The sequence below is a fragment of the Ptychodera flava genome, chromosome 15 (assembly GCF_041260155.1).
Source record: "Ptychodera flava strain L36383 chromosome 15, AS_Pfla_20210202, whole genome shotgun sequence".
In the NCBI taxonomy this organism is placed as follows: Eukaryota; Metazoa; Hemichordata; class Enteropneusta; family Ptychoderidae; genus Ptychodera; species Ptychodera flava.
The window spans coordinates 30466752-30485634 of NC_091942.1; the positions used below are offsets into that span (position 1 = coordinate 30466752).

The following is an 18883-nucleotide window of genomic DNA, read 5'->3' on the forward strand; positions in this document are numbered from 1 at the left end:
AGCACGTCATTAAATTTAATGCTATAATTTTAGAGTAATATCACGAATTACAAAGTTCATTAAATATGCAAATGAGGCCTTAATTAACTTGACACTATTCAATGTTTCATAGCACAATTAAATATTTATCAGATCAATATGTGTAGCAGGTATCACCAAATTTGGTGCTGTAATTTCAGAGTTATATGCAAAGTTATGTAAATATGCAAATGAACCCTAATTAACTTCACACTGCCAAATGCTTAACAACACAGTCAGATATCTGTCGGATCAGTATATGCAGCAGTTTTCATCACATTTGATGCAGCTATTTCGGAGTTAAATGACAAATTATAAAACTTCATAAAATATACAAATGAGCTATTTATTAACTTGACACTGCTCAATGCTTATCATTACAATAAGATATCTATCAGATCAACATCTGTAGCAAGTTTCATCAAATGTAATGCTGTAATTGTGGAGTAATATCACTATTTACAAAGTTCATTAAATATGCAAATGAAACGTTATTTACCTTCACACTACTGAATGCTTTACACCACAGTTAGTCGGATATCAGTGTCTGCAGCAGATTTCATGACATTTGGTGCAGTTATATATATCGGAGTTATATAACTAATTACAAAACTTCATAAAATATGCAAATGAGGTATTTATTATTTTGAAATTGCCTAATGCTTCGAAGTATAATTAGATATATATCAGATCAATATTTGTTACACGTATCATCAAGTTTGGTGCAGGAATTTAAGAGTTATGTCACTAATAACAAAAGTTCATTAAATATGCAAATGAGCAGATAATTGACATGACACCCACTGTATCATCATTGTCATCAGGTTGTCATTCATCTGTAAAAAGTTTCATGAAATTTTGTGCAATATTTCTTAATATATGTCTACACTGTCATTGCCGTCTCCATAGGGAAACGATTGTACGGAAAAAAACGATATTGCATCACTTCATTAATATGCAAGCCGCGCTAACCAAAATCTAATCGATTTTTGCAAGTAGCATGTAGTACCTGTCTACCAAATCTGACTTGCATCTGTTTAGGCGTTTTTGAGTTGTCGTGTAAACAGACAGACAGACAGACAGACACACAGACACACACACACACACACACACACACACACGGACAGACAGACAGACATCGCTATGACATTAGCCTACGTGTTTCAACACGTGGGCTAAACATGCAAAAGCAAATATATCCATAATATCCATTGACGTTCTTTTAAAACGTGTTTCAGTTGAACTGAAAACATGAAATGTGCCACTCTTTAAAATTTTGTACAGTCTTATTTCACTGACTTTAAAACTTTTGCAGACATTTAAATTTCTATGAAGAAGTGAAAGGAGAGGGCTTAACATTAATGAGCCAAAGCTTCGCCCATGCGTTTGGTCATAGTCCTATAGAAAGAATTTACTATGTTTCACTTTTGGGCTTTCATGAAGATGTCGCTGTTATTTGATACCATGTTAGTAGATTTACAAGCGTTTGTGAGTCCTGCTTTCTGCCCCACTACGTTTATGGTTTTTTATCATGGCTTATTGTGTATCCTTACTAACTACAGTGAAAAGTGGATTTTACTTTGGTTTTAGTTTGACTTTAGCTTGTTTATGAAATATGTTGTGTCTTTGACTTTGTTGGGGTTTTTTAGAGTAGTGGGGGGTTTAATGAAAATCTGGGGATTCTGTGCTAAGTTATCGGGTGTCGATTGAATCACTTACTAATATTTAAAGATACAGTAGAATAAAACAATTGCAGAAAGTCTATCCATGTGAAAGACGAAATCATTTCGCGGTAAGAGGAAAGTAAGGCAATTCGGGATTTTACTTACAATGAGTAAAGTAAACTGATGAGCGGGAGGGGATTGTCTCAATCGCAGTGCAAGAGCAGTTGTGAACAACTTTCATTAAAACGTCATTTAAGTCTTTGGAATTTGGTTCTTTGGTCTCTGAACTACAGGGCCTGATTTGACTTAGCGTGACAGCGAACAAAGCTGTTTACAGAAAGACGTATATTTATCATTATTCCGTGTTGAGAACGTGCAATCAAAAGATTGAAATTTTTCAACGGTATCAGCACGGATGCATGCTGGACATCTCTCCTCCATCATTTTCTGCTAAGTTGAGAATAAGATTCGGGTAGGTGTAGGATAGGCGTATGTCGAGGAGATAACAACTGTACCAGAAAATGTTATACGGGATCTGTTGTTGGTGTAGCTGCTCTCGCTTGTTTAAGATTATACTGCTCAAAAGCCACGCCTTAACACGTATGGTGCTTCGAAGAGTTACGATTTATGGTAATTAATCTAATTCAACAGATACGTGAAATAAACTTGTACAAAGAAGGGGATGTGGACATCATATATCAAGAACTCCCGGACATTGTAAATTTGCGAAGATGCTGGGATGAGTGTCTCAAGAGGAGTGACTTCTACCAACGAAGAATTTTGATTGAAGACTTCAACAGGTAGGCAAAACATGCATTATGAAAACCACATGGATGCTGTCTTATTTGTTACCCAGGAACAATTTCCGGTCACTGGCGAGTATTATATCGTTTTGCCATAATAATTTACGGTAGTTGTTCACTTTGAATCAAGCAATGTTAAAACTTGTGACAGTCCTCTTTTGCCCTTATGTAGTGCTCGGAGAGACGAATGACATTTTACAATCGGGCCCAATCGTCAAAATTGAAATAATTTCTTCAGTCAGAAATGCTTGCGCAGGAGCAGTTTATTACATAATAATATCTCAATGTTGACTAAGGATTCAAGAATATTTATTTCCAAATAATAGGATTCAAGAATATTTATTTCCAAATAATGAACAGAAAAGAAAAACAGAAAAATGTAGACTCATTAAGAATTATTGAATTGAGTAGGGACTAGATATTAGTATTACACTTATCGAGTTGAGCCCCCAACAATTCACTATCGCTGAATTTATCATTTTGCCATAGAGCGTTATGTTGAACAATTAGCCTGGCAATTTAAATACGTTCTATATCACGGTAGGTCTATAAAAAATAAAATTTGTGCTGAGATAAATTTAAAATATACCTGATTAAGAAGCAACATTGCCTAAGCAAGAGGTGACGTAATAAGTCTTTTTTTAATTTTTTGACTTTGGGGAGTGTTCAGAATTTAATCCAAGGGTGGCCCTGGAGGATTTCTATTTTTTCTATTTCTGAGGATTGCAAGATGCATGAAACTTAAGTAATAGATTTCATTACTTTGTACTTGAAGTAATCTGTTTATTTATTTATTTATATATATATATATATATATATATATATATATATATATATATATATATATATATATATATATATATATATAATGTTTTGCAGGGACTGTAAGTGGCATACTGTTGGGAAGGCTAGTAATGAACAAATCAGGTTGTATATTTCTGAAGAAAAGTTAATTATGAAATATTAATACTTCTTTTGTGTTGTCAACTATAAATGATCCGTTTTATAGACCTTTCCTTCATTATTTTGACAATTACTTAGTTCTAGATGTTTTTGTATCAGTGGTCTATATCACGTTGGTTGTAAATATTGCTAAGTTTTTTTAACATTAGACACTAGTAGCAAGTACTCAGAGGAAGAAATGAATACTACATTATGTTGAAATTTCTTAAGACCATTTCCATTCCAAGAAACTATCGACAATGGTGAATTTTCTTTGAATGCCCATTGGTTGTCAGACCTTTATTGGACCGGCCAGATTGCTAAATTTTTACAAGGGATTGAGTAGTTTCATCTAGCTTGAATCTTTCCCCCTCAATGAGAAGAGTGTCATATATTAATGTTGCCCGCTTATTCTCTTCTTTCGCTTGCTGCAGATACGGAATAAGATTTCGTCTCCTTTGACGTACCAATGGCGAAAAATCTTCAGTAACTTTGAAAGTAGAGTCTTTCAGCAAACTTCTTGCTCTCTGCAGAATGTTCGAACGGACTTTGAATGACAAAAACTTGACAATCACCCGCCTTGGTTTTTTATTTCTAATTCTGTCCGGTAGTCTATGGGCTCGCTCTATACACGTTTTGTCCACTCAACTAGTCTTTGATTTAAAATCTTTGTAAATATTTTGCTGCAAATTGAAAGTAATGAAATACCCCTATAATTTGTAACATCATTCAACGACCCCTTTTTATGTAATGGAAAAATGATCCCCTTTCCCCACTCCTCTGGAAATTGACCAGAATCCATAATGCAATTAAAGAGTTTACAGAGATACGGTGATACAATGTCAACAGCATTTTTAAAGATTTCTGCAACAAATCCATCTGGACCTGCCGCTTTTTTGTTTTTAAAAGATTTAATTGCTGTATAAATTTCTTCTTCAGAGATAATTTTGTTCACAGAGTGTGGAAAATTTTCATTACAAGCTTGACAGTAATCATCATGTTCATCTAAATCCATTTTCACACTATCATTAAAGGCAAGGTCTATCGCAAGGTTACTCTCTCTGTTTAACAAAGTATGAAAATAATTAAACCAATGTAAAGGCGAAATGCTAGCTTGGAAGGCACTAGATGAAGTACCTCGCAACTTTTTTATAACCTGCCAAAAGCTCTGAGGGTCATTGCTGGAGTTTATTAAATGCTGTTTTTGATATTCCTGGTAAGAAGAAAATTTTTTCCTGCAAAGTTTCTTAAAACTATTCCTTACTATTTTGTAATGATCAAAATCGGTCATTGCATTTGAAATCCTAAATTTACGTAACAAGTTGAATTTTTTGTTTTTCATTTGGGTACACTCATCGTCCCACCATGGCTTATCAAAATTTACAGCATTCGAATGTTTGTTACCTCCAACGTTGGTCTTCAAACATATACAAGCTTTAGCAATAATATCATTGAACAAACGCAGGGACTCATTAACATTAAAATGTGAAATTGCTACCTTGAATTCATCAAACATTCTACCATCTTGTAAATTTAAACGTACAGTATCAATTTTCTCACTATTCCACTGATATTTAACATACTTTGACACGTTCTCTTCATCAACTGAAACAGGATTATCTTGAGTTAAAGACTGAGAAAAATGAAACTCACATTTGATAGGAAAATGGTCAGAATAGTCAAAATTACACACTTCAAAGTTTCTAATATTTTCAAACAAAGGGCTAGTAGCCAGAATATAGTCTACAACACTACAGCCACGATTCGCAAAACACGTATATTCACCATTACTGTCTCCTTGAAATCGACCATTCAAAAAATGCAAATTAAATTTATGACAGCATTCAAGCAAAGTTCTACCAAAATTATTTACAGTATTATCTTTCGAATTACGAGGTATGTCAAAATCATCAATTTCAGAACCATCAAAAGGAAAAGATAAATTTCCTACAGTACCATAATGACCTATAAAGTCTTCCTCATTTCCAGTGCGAGCATTAAAGTCTCCTGCCAAAATTAACTCAAAATTACCAAACTTATTAAAAATGTCATCAATACAATTTTCCAAACGTGTTACCCCGTTTGGCTCGCCAGAATTATAAATTGGAGAACCTTCTGGTGAGATATAAACCATGCCGAAAATAATGTCACGGGACTGATTAAAACCTTCCTTTTTAAACAAAAGAAACACGGCATCATCAACATTACAAACTTTCTTAACATAATGCAGTAAATGTGACTTCACAAAAATACTAACGCCCCCAGAAAATTTACCAATATTTGCCGTACGCTTTCGAAAAGTTGAAAATATTTGATATCCGGGTAGAAACGAAACGAAATCTGTCATAGAGGTTGCAAATGTTTCACAAATACCAACTACATCAAAACTAGACAAAAAACGTTTAACATCTACATATGTTGAAAGAAATGAATACTAATGATAAACAAAGCAGGGTGTGTTCACTGACTAAACAAGTTGTCTCACTGTTTTCAGAAGTACTCTCCCATAGATTGAAATGAATTTAAAAACTTGGAAAATGTTTGACTGTGGCAGGTACAGACTTTTAAGGTGGGGGACTACCCAATTGTCAATTTTGAGTAGCATCTAATTCATATATGTCTTGTACTTTTGAAACAAATTTTTGGTGGGTCACCGTGCTCAGTTTTTTACAATATGGCAATTAGCCAGAATTCACAATTTGCATACTCTCTCATAATCGTCATTTTGTGTGCTCTTCGGCAGGAGCAATTTACCTGGATTAACTCAAGTTGGCTCAGACTGATAAATCCAAAAACTTCACTGATGCGTTTAAAAATGAATCAATTTAAGAACTTGCCTTAGAAATATGACTTTACAAAATACCAATAACAGGTAATGTTGAACATCTGTGAGCAGAATGGCGCAATACTTGTTTATTTTGTCTGCGCGTACATCATTTACAAATATGCGTGCTTGTGATAGTTGGGGGGACTTGAAAAATTTTGATCATATAGAGGGGCATTTGAAATTTTTTTAGGGTATTGAGCGGAGATCTGAAAAAAATAAGATTTCAATCGCGATTCCTCCAGCCCCCACCCTAATCGTTATTTGTGAACGCAGCCTAATTCAGCTAGAAATTGTCGGAGCACATAATTGGCAAAGTGATACCTAACTTTTAAGTTTAATGGTACACAATTTGCAGGTCTCCAGATATATATGGAAAGTGAGATGTTACATGCACGAGTCCAGCATACATTTTCACCTGATGATACTGAATAACTTGCAGACTCACGGTGAAAACTGGGGGAACCGAATTTGTGTTTTCTTTCTCTTTTTTTTTCAAATTTGGTTGCCGTAAAACAAAGTAGCTGCCACTGAAAGCAACAATCCTGAGGAATATTTCAGAACCTTTGTTGAACAGAATACCTTATCCATAACATGCATTGACATAATGTCTATGTTATATTTGTGCTAGTTCCATTCACAAGTCAATGTTCATAAATGTCATAAATACATTTTATCAAAGTTGATAGAGCATGAATATTTCACATTCTTTTACAAACTTTAAAATAGTCATGATGTACATGTTTTAAGATGATGGCAACAAACATAATTATTAATTTGTTTCTTTGCCTTTCTGCCAGCCGTCACTGAGAAATCCTTGATCATACAAATCAGAATGAAAGGGAGTCTAAAGTATTAGTATCATAACGCAATGTGTGAGCCTACCCACAATTCTCCTTGATTCATACACAGTGAGATCACTTCTTGACTACAGCAAATTTCTTGTGTACACAGGATGCTATGGTCAATATTTCAACAATCTGGCACCATAGTATTGATGCACATGATTTTCTGGATGCACATACAGAATTATTGGAAAATGAACCCTTTTTCCACGTAGGAACTAGAAAATTGTAAATTTTCACCAGTTATTTTTGACAGCCACACATAATTCTATAGATCAGGACTTCAGGGCAAATATTTAATTGATGTGTTTTTTCTGTAGCCCCCCAAAAGATTGTGGTATTTTTGTCTGGCCCCTCCTAATTTTTCTTGGGGAAAATGGGTGCCCCCCTGACAATCCTCCAGGCCCCCCTGGAAGTAAATTCTGGACACTCCCTTGATTTAACAGATCTTATACTTTCTGGGATTTGGTTCCAGAATGTTATACTGTGAGAAAAGAGTGTTCCTCTAAACATCTAAAGAATATGATAAATGTGGTAGAAGCAGGAGCAGTTTATTACATAGTAGTATCTCAATCTTGACTAAGGGACTGTAAATTGCCCTTTTATAATAAGTCGTTCTATCACTGAAAATTGCAAATGGTCATATTTGGTAAAACATGCATTTCAGTCACTGACACTTTGAAATTAGTGGCGAAATCGATATAAGTCGACCTTGCTTTTCTCTCGATGTATTCATGACGGTTGCAAAATGGTAATGGCAGCCGTCTCACTTATCGATATTATTCCGCCTTTAGGGGTTATACCATTTCATGAAAGGGGTTGTAGTTAACTTTCAATGCGAAAAAATAAATATTGAGCAGTAAACGCAGATTTATACAATTTGAAAGATGTTAACAGAATATTTGAGAGCCACCGTGCGGTAAAAGTAAAACATAGATGGAGAGGGAGTATTGCATGCTTTCTATTTGCAGAAAACATTTTAATCCTTCACGATGCGAATAACACAATTGGAACTAATTTGGGATAATTGGATGGTGAATTTATGTCTATTTGATCTGCAAATGTAAGCTTATCTGTTTTTCTTTTTAAGTTACACACTTATTTTTTATGAGTAATTTGTAACATCGCAAAATTCAGCTGTAGGGCACCTAACATTTTTGAGAAATTTGCAAAATATGAAAATCCAATTATCCAAAATTAGTTCCAATCGTGTTGTATGTGGTCGGCTTTGCAATCTGTGATCCGCTTCCAGCCTGCAATCCTAACACACATTTAAATCTACAGCCCTCATATCTTCACAAGTATACGCGTAAAACATGCGATTAGAAACCGTGGGAAAGGTAACTTATACAAAGTGAGTATGTCTGTGTGGTACAGAAATGATCACCATTTCATTAAACTTGCGTGTGTTGGAGAGCATTATTGAAAACAACTTTACCCTACCACTGAAGTATTAAAGCATAACATGCGACATATGTCTTGTTTATAAGGAAGGGGTGTAGATATGCTAATATGAAAAAATGCCCATATAAAAAATGGGAGGCCCTCCCCACCTTTGAAAGTTGGGGTATAGTTCCCTATCCATTATGTCCAGCTTCCACTGATCGGTCACCCGATTGTGTAATCGCTACGATTCAGCTATAATCGCAACATTCAGCTATAGGGCACCTAACACTTTTGAGAAATTTAAAAAATATTCAGATCCAATTATCCCAAATTAGTTCCGATCGTTTTCACCTATTCTCGGACACTTAAACCAATATATTAGTCGCGCCAGCGGCTTACTGACTACGCATGCGCTTATTCATAATATACTATGCGAGTAACCGGAAGTGTACCCTTCTTTCGTGGGCGCCGCCATGTTTTTTTTTTTGAGTACTCGTAAATAAACAAATACGAAACAAATTATTATTATATAACATGCCATTTATAAAATATACCTCTTTTATTAGCCAGTAAATGTTATTATGCACCTTGTCGCTGATACAGAATATCGTTAATATAGATAAAGGGAGAAAACAGTCGCGCATATGAACGGTGGCATACGCAAAGAATGCTGGGATTGAATTTTAGAAAAGCGCCCCCAGTGTCAATAATTAAATTCAAAAATTGCCAGTTTTAGACGGAACGCCGGGTTTTCAGCTTGCAAGTGGAAGTTGGGCAGTGCGGTTCCATTGCAATGATAATGATTGCATGATACGTCCCTTGTTTAACGCAATAGGCTGTTATCAATGTAAAACTTGCCAATTTTTGTCCAAAATTTTTACACGTTACAGAAAATCTATAGGCCTACCTGCACTGCTGCAGGGTTTGACGTCCGCGCGTGTACACTGTACGTACGTGAACTGCTTTCATCAGAGGGAAACTGGGCATAGTTGTCATATATACGTTTATGAAGTAACAATTAATTACATTTTATCATGAATCAATACAAATAACATTGCCAATCTTAACCCCTGGCGCGACACCAAGGGCTGAGCCCTATATAATATTAAGATACCCTTCATAGTGTTTAATGTGGTCTACGGGTCCTAGGGTTCCTTTATCATGATACTTACAATGATGGTTTCTTCCACAGTAAGAATCGGTGGAAGAAGAAGGGCTTGGCTATCGTACCTGTGAAAAGGATAATCGCAATAGCTTCGCTTTTTTTGAACCAGGTAATTAGCATTATTCGAAAAACTAATTTATTTTGTGTAACTTTTAACTTTGTGTTTCAGGTTTAACTGGCATAATGACTGTGGATCAATAATAATATTAGCTTCTTAAGGAAAATTAAAAGCAGCTGTACATGTTTGATGCATGGTCATTGAGGAACTAACGCCAATACATATAAAGTGAAATGAATATACCGCTATAGTATTGTGCAGAATAAAATTTGAAAAGTGAGTTTAATGATGAATCATAGGTAGGCGAAGACTTAATTCTATTTTGATTTTTGTGAAATTTGGCCGAGCTTTAGTCATTTTTGGATTTAAAATTATGACTGAATTGTACTTGCGATCATCAATGATACAAAATGTAATGCCAGTGTCACAGTTAAAAGTAATAGATAAGGTAAGGGAAAACATGGGACGGGTCTGCTCATAATTACCGCTCGCCGACGTTTCTGCCTGCACTTTTGTGCGCGGTCGTTCGATATCGTACACCTTTCCGATCTAGCTGGAGAAGTTTCCTGAGGAGGAGCCTTCAAATGTTCCTGATCAGTATTGTGGTAATAAGAAAGTATTAGAATGGCATCCGGCTTCAGGGGTAATGACTTTTTTGTAATCCAATTGATGCTACGATGCTCGGAGAAACGACAAATGCCGAGTCTTCAAAGTGCACCGAACACAGCCGTGAGTATTGACTCGGCAGCCGATATTTTCTCCGGAGTGCTTCAATCCATTTTTTTCTGCGTCACGGCTCTGTAGGGAAGCTAAAAAAGCTTGCTCCTGATCCTGTACAGTTATTGCAATTAAATGCAAAACAATAGACCATCATTTCTGTTCACATATGGCTAACAAAGAGCGCAACAACTATTTACATATAAGAAAAGATAATACACTCTGTTAGACCGCCGCCGTGAATAGCAAGCACGCCACTTGTGTTTGACTCAAATGAAGTCACTAATCACAGAACCCGAAAGTAAGGACGTTGGCGGGCATTTCAAATTGTGTTTTGTGGGAGAAATGCGATTAATTTTTCGCATCACCGACAATTTAGTATCATAATGAGCATATGTGAGATGGAATAAACAAAATGCTATGGTTTTTGCAAATTTTAAAATTTTCTTTTCATTTCACCTTTAAAGAGGCTAAAAGGGCCACATCGAATAAAAATACACGAACATTTGAATACGTTGTCGGTGACGGAAATGTCGTCACTGGTATCACATGATTGAACTGATTTCAGTCACATGGGCTCGGACATACCACACAGAGTATTTCCAAATGCCATTTTACATGCACTGGTATCAAAAATACTAGCCTTGGCTGACAGATTTTGACTATCACACCACATAGATGATGTATATTTAAACCGAATATTCAACTCATAAAATTCGTCCTTAAATGAATTTGACGGTTTCCGTTCACCATTGCAGGCTTCAGCCCTGGTACACATCTACTTGGACGGCTCTGTGTTGATCACTCATGGTGGCATAGAAATGGGTCAAGGTTTGTACACCAAAACTATACAGATCGCTAGTCGTGCCCTGCACATTCCCCCAGAACGAATCCACATCAACGAGACCAGCAGTGACAAGGTGCCGAATGCAACTTTAACAGGAGCGTCAGTAGGAACTGAATTGTACGGAAACGCTGTCAAGGTAAGATTTAAGGGCACGTTACATGTTACCAAAACACTTTTTAAGGCAATAATTACTAATCAAAGATGACTGTAAAACCCTTCATTCTATTATTTTCGAAAAGTAGAGAATCTGGAAAGTTATAATTTACTCAACATGAACATTACCTCAATGAAAATTGATTTCGGTCAAAAACTTAATTTATGAGATATAATATCTCATTTGAAACTATATTTAATAACGCAAAATAGGTATTTAAGTTTTGCATGTGGCCGGGAATCGTCGACATTGAAAAAAGGTATCAAAATCATTCAAGCCAATTTGAACATTACTCCCACTCCCATTGTAAGTACTTTATTGCCAAACAAAAGTACAGTTTAGTTGTATTATATTTTAAGGATGACATTGGACAATTTCATGCAATTTGACCCAGCAAAAGGGGAGTGGTTTTCTTTTGAAATGTTCAAAACATATGAAACAAAGCCAAGATATTCCGTAATTTGCATATATTGTCTTAAATTTTTGACGTAAATTACATCTGCTTGTCTACAAAAAAAGTGGGTCATTCCAATATATCAATCTGGCATTAACCAATCACTTAACAGTTAAAGAACATTACAAAAAGGTTATACGGGGCAAAAAATACGTTCGGCGAACTTAGGTAAAAGCTACATTCACATTCATGTGACCAAAACATGGTGAAAATTAGAAAGATAAGAACATGTGGGACATGTGCCTTCATATAATATAAAAGATTAATCAGGAGCATTAAAAACAGCAATATGATTAATACATTGAATGTCTATGTATAAAAATAATTTATACTTGTATGTCTGTGTATGTTACTGTTATATGTCAGGGTTTCTATACACTGCAAGATCCGATAGATGAGGGTTTCCCGCCGATTATTAAAGCTAATCTTGTTCAAGTGCAACAAAATGTAAAGGTACAATAATATGTTAGAAGGGAAGAGATTTAAATCAAAGAACTCACCTAGCTGTTATTTTGTTGAGACGTTATAAATTGTACTTGTTGCATCGTTACCTAGCTGTAAACAGGTACGTGTATATCACGACGTAACATGATTAGTATACGTTTAATGCGTGACCAACCCCTTCAGCTTTTGACGGGAGGGGCATGACATTCAAAATTCCTGCAATTCTGCAGACTAGATGCTACGCTTAAGTGTATTATTATTATTATTATTATTATTTAAATTTATCAATTTTATCATAAATCTTGGTTGCTGATGATGTTATATTTCTTGTTCTTGTGGTTCATGTTTCCTATTCTAACAGATCGCTTGTGAAACCTTGATGGAGAGACTTGAACCATTAATTTATGAGAATCCGAAAGGATCATGGGAAGACTGGGTAAGTAGGCCGTGAACAGGTGTTTTAAGATCTTGCTAGTAAAATTATTGATGTAGGTATTGTATTTTTAACTCAATTTTACACAAGCTGCAGTACTATGCTGCTGTGAGCAAACATTCCATGACTATCTACGGTGAACAAGTAATCATGTTTGGGACGCTGTTTCCAAAGCCGGTGTCGAGTATTTGTTCAAGTGTCATGGCGAGATGTGGGATCATCTGTAAGGATACATATTATACTAGTACAGCAGTTCATGGTGTCTGGCAAAAGCATTCTTGAATCTTTGAATTCTTGAATCGACGATTAATGTCTTTCAGTTTTCCTAGGTAGTAACGATTATTGAAGGAAACGTTGAAGGGGATTTATCAATGTTTGGATCCAGTTAATTTAGGCGCCGACCATGAGTTCGTAAATGTACCCATTTGAGATAAAGTAACATGTGCGATAGCCCAAGAACCATTACTTTGATCGGAATGGGAATATAACCGAGCGGTTCCGACTGTGATGTCTTCGCTAGTTGACTTTGTGTCTTATTTTACGAGTTCGAATCTGATCAAGACATTACCAAAATTACACTGAACTATAGATTTGTGTTACTTTTTAGGTGAACGCTGCATACATGAGAAGAATAAGCCTGTCAACTTCTGGCTTTTTCAAGTAAGTGCATGGCTTTTTCTGGGTGTTGGTCACAAATAGTTTTTTTTCCGTACTAACAGCGATGGACATTACAGATTAAGAACAGTGTCGACAGTGACGAATACCCACACCGCCTGCACATGAAGGGGAAGAGTGTATTTACCACGATTGGAACTATTTTGGGATAATTAGATGGTGAAGTAATGTCGGTTTAATCTGCAAATTTAAGCTCGTCTGCTTTTCTTTTTAAGTCACACACTTGTTTTTTTATGAGTAATTTGTAATATTGCAATATTCAGCTATCGGGTACCTAGCACTTTTGAGAAATTAAAAAATATGAAGATCCAATTATGCCAAATTAGTTCCAATCGTGTTGTTTTTTAGTCTCCTTAGCACACAGGTTGGGTGACCTTGACATGAATAAAAGGTTGACAGGAAATAAATTCACATGGAGAGACATCGGTAGCAAAGTGTTTCTGTATTTACATAAAAAAATGCTCGGAGACGCTAAAATTACCGAAAATTGCGAAAATTGATTTTGCTCATTTTTGGTTAGGTATCCAGATGTTATTTCTGTAAACTGGGACAACCTGAAGAGCAGCAAGGGTCAGTATTATTTCAGCTATGGTGCAGGGTGTTGTGAAGTGGAAGTTGACTGCTGACAGGGGATCACCAGTTGAAACGTACAGATATAGTCATGGACGTGGGAGACAGTTTGAACCCGGCACTGGACATCGGACAGGTATACTTTGTGACTTTAATGAAAAATTGCCTCTGTGAAGTACGCTGCTGAAGGGAATCTTATCAGTAATACAAACTCTATAAATTCAGTGCTATCATGAAAATGTTTGGATCAAAGAAACAAATAACCTGAAATTACTGTTATTTAAAAATCAAAATGGCTTCCAGTTTCTGAGTTTATGTGAAAAAAATTGAATTTTAACAAAACCAAAAAGTTAAGTTATTGACAGGTTTTATGAACCCGTACAATCTGTAATATATAGGCAAGAAAGGAAATGTAACATTTTGAGAGTCAAAATAGCTGTTTAAAAGACTGAATGTAAACTTACGTCTGTTTTCATAGATTGAAGGTGGATTCCTGCAAGGTTATGGATTGTACACTTTAGAAGAACTTCGATATTCCAAGGAAGGGAAACTACTGACTAAAGGTCCAGGAATGTACAGAATACCACAGATTGGTGATATCCCCAGCCAGTTCAATATTACTTTGTTGAAGAGGGCGCCATGCAAAGTTGGATTGTATTCATCAAAGGTAAGTGGGAAAATGGATGGCAAAAACTTCACAGAATGCAAAGTTGCATAGTCATTGTGTATTTAACATAATTCTTTTTGAGAATTGTGATCCGGTTATCTCCTTCGGATATCTATGAATTGCCGTTCTATGAATGCTGCAGATTCGGTTCTATCTCTTTGTACAGACATGCTTTCATCAGTTACGTCAGAAACTAGACATAACGCACAAAACTATGTTATTCTATGTACAGGCACAATAGTTTCGGACTAAACTTTAATATAGCCACCAGATAGCCATACTGTTATTATTTCACTAATTTAACATCTTTCAGACACTTAGGAGGCAATACTTGTGAAAGTAACAATGGAAAACACTGCAAGCTTATGTCAAGGGTTATACATAAGAGCCGTGCTTTCTCTAGAATGTCGCGTCGGTTCCTTTAAAAATACAAATTGCATTGTAATTTCTGCCTTGATACATGTTATACTCAAACGTATACAAAACAGCGTACAAATAATTTCATAATCTCTGGATGATAAATGAGTTATTTCTTTAGTTTAGTCATAGAAGAGCGGAAGGCCGCTGTGCTGTCTATGATGTAAGGAAGTCTCTGCTTGGCTTGCTAACCTAATTTGTTTTCTCACTAATTTCAAAAGTCTGTTGGAGAACCACCAGTTCATCTGGCATTTGCAGCTCATCTTGCCATAAAGGATGCCATATCATCGGCCAGAGCCGACGCTGGAATTGATGGTCATTTCAGATTGGACAGTCCTGCCACGCCAGAAAGGATTAGACTGGCATGCGCCGATGAATTCACCAAGGATGTGAAGGTAAGCAAAAGTCTAAATCATTTGGCAACGGGTGAAATACAAGGATGTTGCTCAATTTTCAAGTTACATACAATCCCCATTGCATCATATATTTTCTATGAAATTGTAATCGATGAAAAATGATGATTTTTAAGGTGAAGATGATTATCATAATCCTCTTTTCATGCCCTGGAATTGTTTCTGTTATGCTCTGTTGTTTGTTTTCTTCCTCTTCTTCTTTCACTTTATGTTGTTTAAAATTGCAGCTATCATCAGTGCTGTAATCTTCGATTATGCCAAAACTCTGCAATATTTATTCGGTTCAAACAAAGTGATTTTTTATTCGTATTCAACAGGACAACACAACATTCGACTGTGAGTTTTTCGTCAGACCCTGATTCGTGTCCAGTCAGTGCACAGTCACCCTTGTCACAACAGATATCAACAAGACACCAAATGAAAGGCAATACATTACTATGGAATGGCGATGGATTTGAGTTTTACATAATTTCATTAGACGCAGACATATTTATTCATAGTATACAGTAACTGTATTTCTCATATTTGATTGTGCAGCTCAACGTCTACTCAAAAGACAAATTGCACATCACCGACTCGATATGTTTGTTTGTTTGATCAACTTTGATTGACATACTTATGATCAGTAGCTCACCTTAAGTGATTATTCAGTCTATGGTAATACTACTTTAATGGTTTCCTTGCCATAGCTTGCCTAAACAGCAGTGTTACCTTATTTGTATGTTTAACTTTTCGAACAATTACATAGTACGTGTTGCCTGTGGGAGACTTTTTTATTCGATTGAACAACTTGCGGATTGCGAACTGATAAAATTTCGGCAGGTTATCCATACCATATCTTCTAAAGTCTTTACCAGGAAACGTACTATTTTTAAAAATTTTGTGACCACCTTTTTGAAATTATTTTGACCTGTTGAAAGTCACTTTGTTGTTGAATCGATTCGAAATATTTTAATTCCTTGATGAGGCCCGTGAACATACATGTAGTTGAAAGGTGATATTAGTTTCCATGTAAGAATGTGAATATATCTGTCTGAGCATCGTGACTAAGCTTCATTGACAGACACAAGCCAGATAAAATAAACATAAATAACAATGCCTGACTTGTGTGCCGACATGTAAAGCAAGATTCATGTAGAGACTCTATCACTTCGCTCTCAACTACACAGAATCAGTCGTGATAGATTCCGTTCTGCAATATTTTCCCAGCTTTGAAGAGATTATTTTTTCATACACTGTGGGTTTCCTTTGTCATTTTTCACTTTGGTTTCTTTTGTATCTTTTAAATTCCCAGGGACTATTCAACTTTTTTTTCTCGATACGGTTAACGGTAATTTTGACGTGACGCAAAAGACATGGTTTTACGACGGGCGTTCGATACAAGTTGGATTATGTTAAAACAGTTCTTACGGTAACTGTTGTAGCTGTGCAAGAACGAATTTTGAACATACATTCAAAATAAACAGATGCGATACTATATGGAATCTATGTATGCCTGCACTGTGCTGCAAAATCACTGCACCATGTTCATGTTTGTTTATACAAAACAGTGCCAAACAAAAGTTCCGGTCTGCCCATTGTCACACTACGGCAGACGAAGTCAAAACAAATGAATATCAAACATAGTTGAACGACAACAACGTAAACACAAAACGATTCCTCTCGGAAAATATACATTTTTCACACCATTTGTATATTTTCGGCGAAATATGATATGTGTCTGAACATTTACAAGAAATAGATAGGGCAATCTTCTTGTCAGGGGCACGAGTAACAACATAGAGGTAAAAAAGATAGCAACCTTTGCTGTTTCTGTTGATGAAACTCACATAGAAATGTTAACATTAAAATTTCCTCAAGATTACATTTTTTTGACAATTCTACTGATGTCAGAAACTCGCATTGTAAGCTGTTTTAAAAATATAAAAATAGAGGAAGTCAAGCATGAAGTTGTAACAGCTTTCTGTATGATGCCTTATATGGTTACCATGGCAACCTAAATGCTTGTATTGACACGCTATATATTGGAGTGTTGAAATGTTATTTGTCGAAATTGTTGAATTATGTTTGAGTAGTAAATCAAAGAGTGGAGGAATTCATGTTGCTATACCAGATCCCCATGGTAATTTTTACGATCAATGGACAAACACTAAACATGCGCATACTTCATGTATCTGCAGCCCATCTGCCGGTGTCGGCCTGTAGCAGGAAAAACGCTGTGAGGCTGCCCTAAATGGTGAATTTAATGCTTTAAGGAGGCACTAACTGTTTTTAACTGTAAAATATCGATCAACACATTTAATCAGTGCACACAAAGTATTTTACACCTTTTATACACACCTAGCATCTACAAATCAGGCCCAAAACACAACTGCAATGATCCAAGCACATAATCCACGAGAGAAGCAATGTCACCTCAACGTGTAAGGGACCAGAGTCATGTCGAAATTATAGAAACAATTGCGTTGTTATCAAAAAGTGTGTCAGTATTTACAGGTGCTGATTAGTCTAGGAAATAATACATGTGTGCGATATTTTTAGACACCTTTTAAATTTTAGACTCAGTCGCAAACCGCCTTTTTTGTTTCATGTCACTACGTGAAGTTACTGCTCAGTGTTTGTGCGGACTTAAAGAGAAACGTGGCAGTTTTTTGACTGTATATTATTTTGACGATTTCTTGCAAGAATCGCTAATAATTTTATTTTAACATTTTATGAAATTGGTATAAGCTAAAAGATGATTCGGAGCAAAGGAAACCAACTTCAAGAAAAGGCATACCGTTACTTTGATGCATCGCCAAGGAAGGCAAAAATCCCCCAAGAAAAACGAGCAAACAAATGTTTATTTTTTGTGGCCGTTCCGTTTCGTTCCGTGCTGTTCCGACCTCAAACGAAGAGGTCACACGCACGAGGTCACACGGCTGCTGTGAACTGTAGAAACAATGGCAGCTCCAAAAAGTGACTGTCTGGTATTCTTTGTAAACGGGAAGAAGGTAAGAAGTGCATTGAATAACATTTAGAAATGTTGCCTCTTCGCCTGCCATCAACTGAAGGCATAGGTCAGCGTGACCTATGTAAGATGATTGTATAACTGCCGTGTATCGGCAGGTCCTTGTTGTAAGCTCAAACACGTAATGACAAACTTCAGATGCATGTTTAGCTTATGACTCTGACAACTTTGGTAAATATTTCTCGTTGTCATTAATGTTACCATACAGGTCGATTTCAGGCACTAGAGATCATCAAGGCTCAAAGAAACAGGTTGCCATTGTCAAAATTGGGGCTATTTTAGCTATATGGGTCACCACACAACTTTTATCTGGCGGTTTGCAAAATGGCGACTTAATCGTTCATCTACCTTGAATGTGATTTTTCTTGCGTCCATCA

General features: G+C 36.0%; 1 pseudogene; it reads left to right on the forward strand.

The window, feature by feature from the left end:
- Positions 1-16980, forward strand: part of LOC139151850 (xanthine dehydrogenase/oxidase-like) — a 94757-nt pseudogene extending 77777 nt beyond the window's left edge.
- The last annotated feature ends 1903 nt before the right edge of the window (positions 16981-18883 follow it).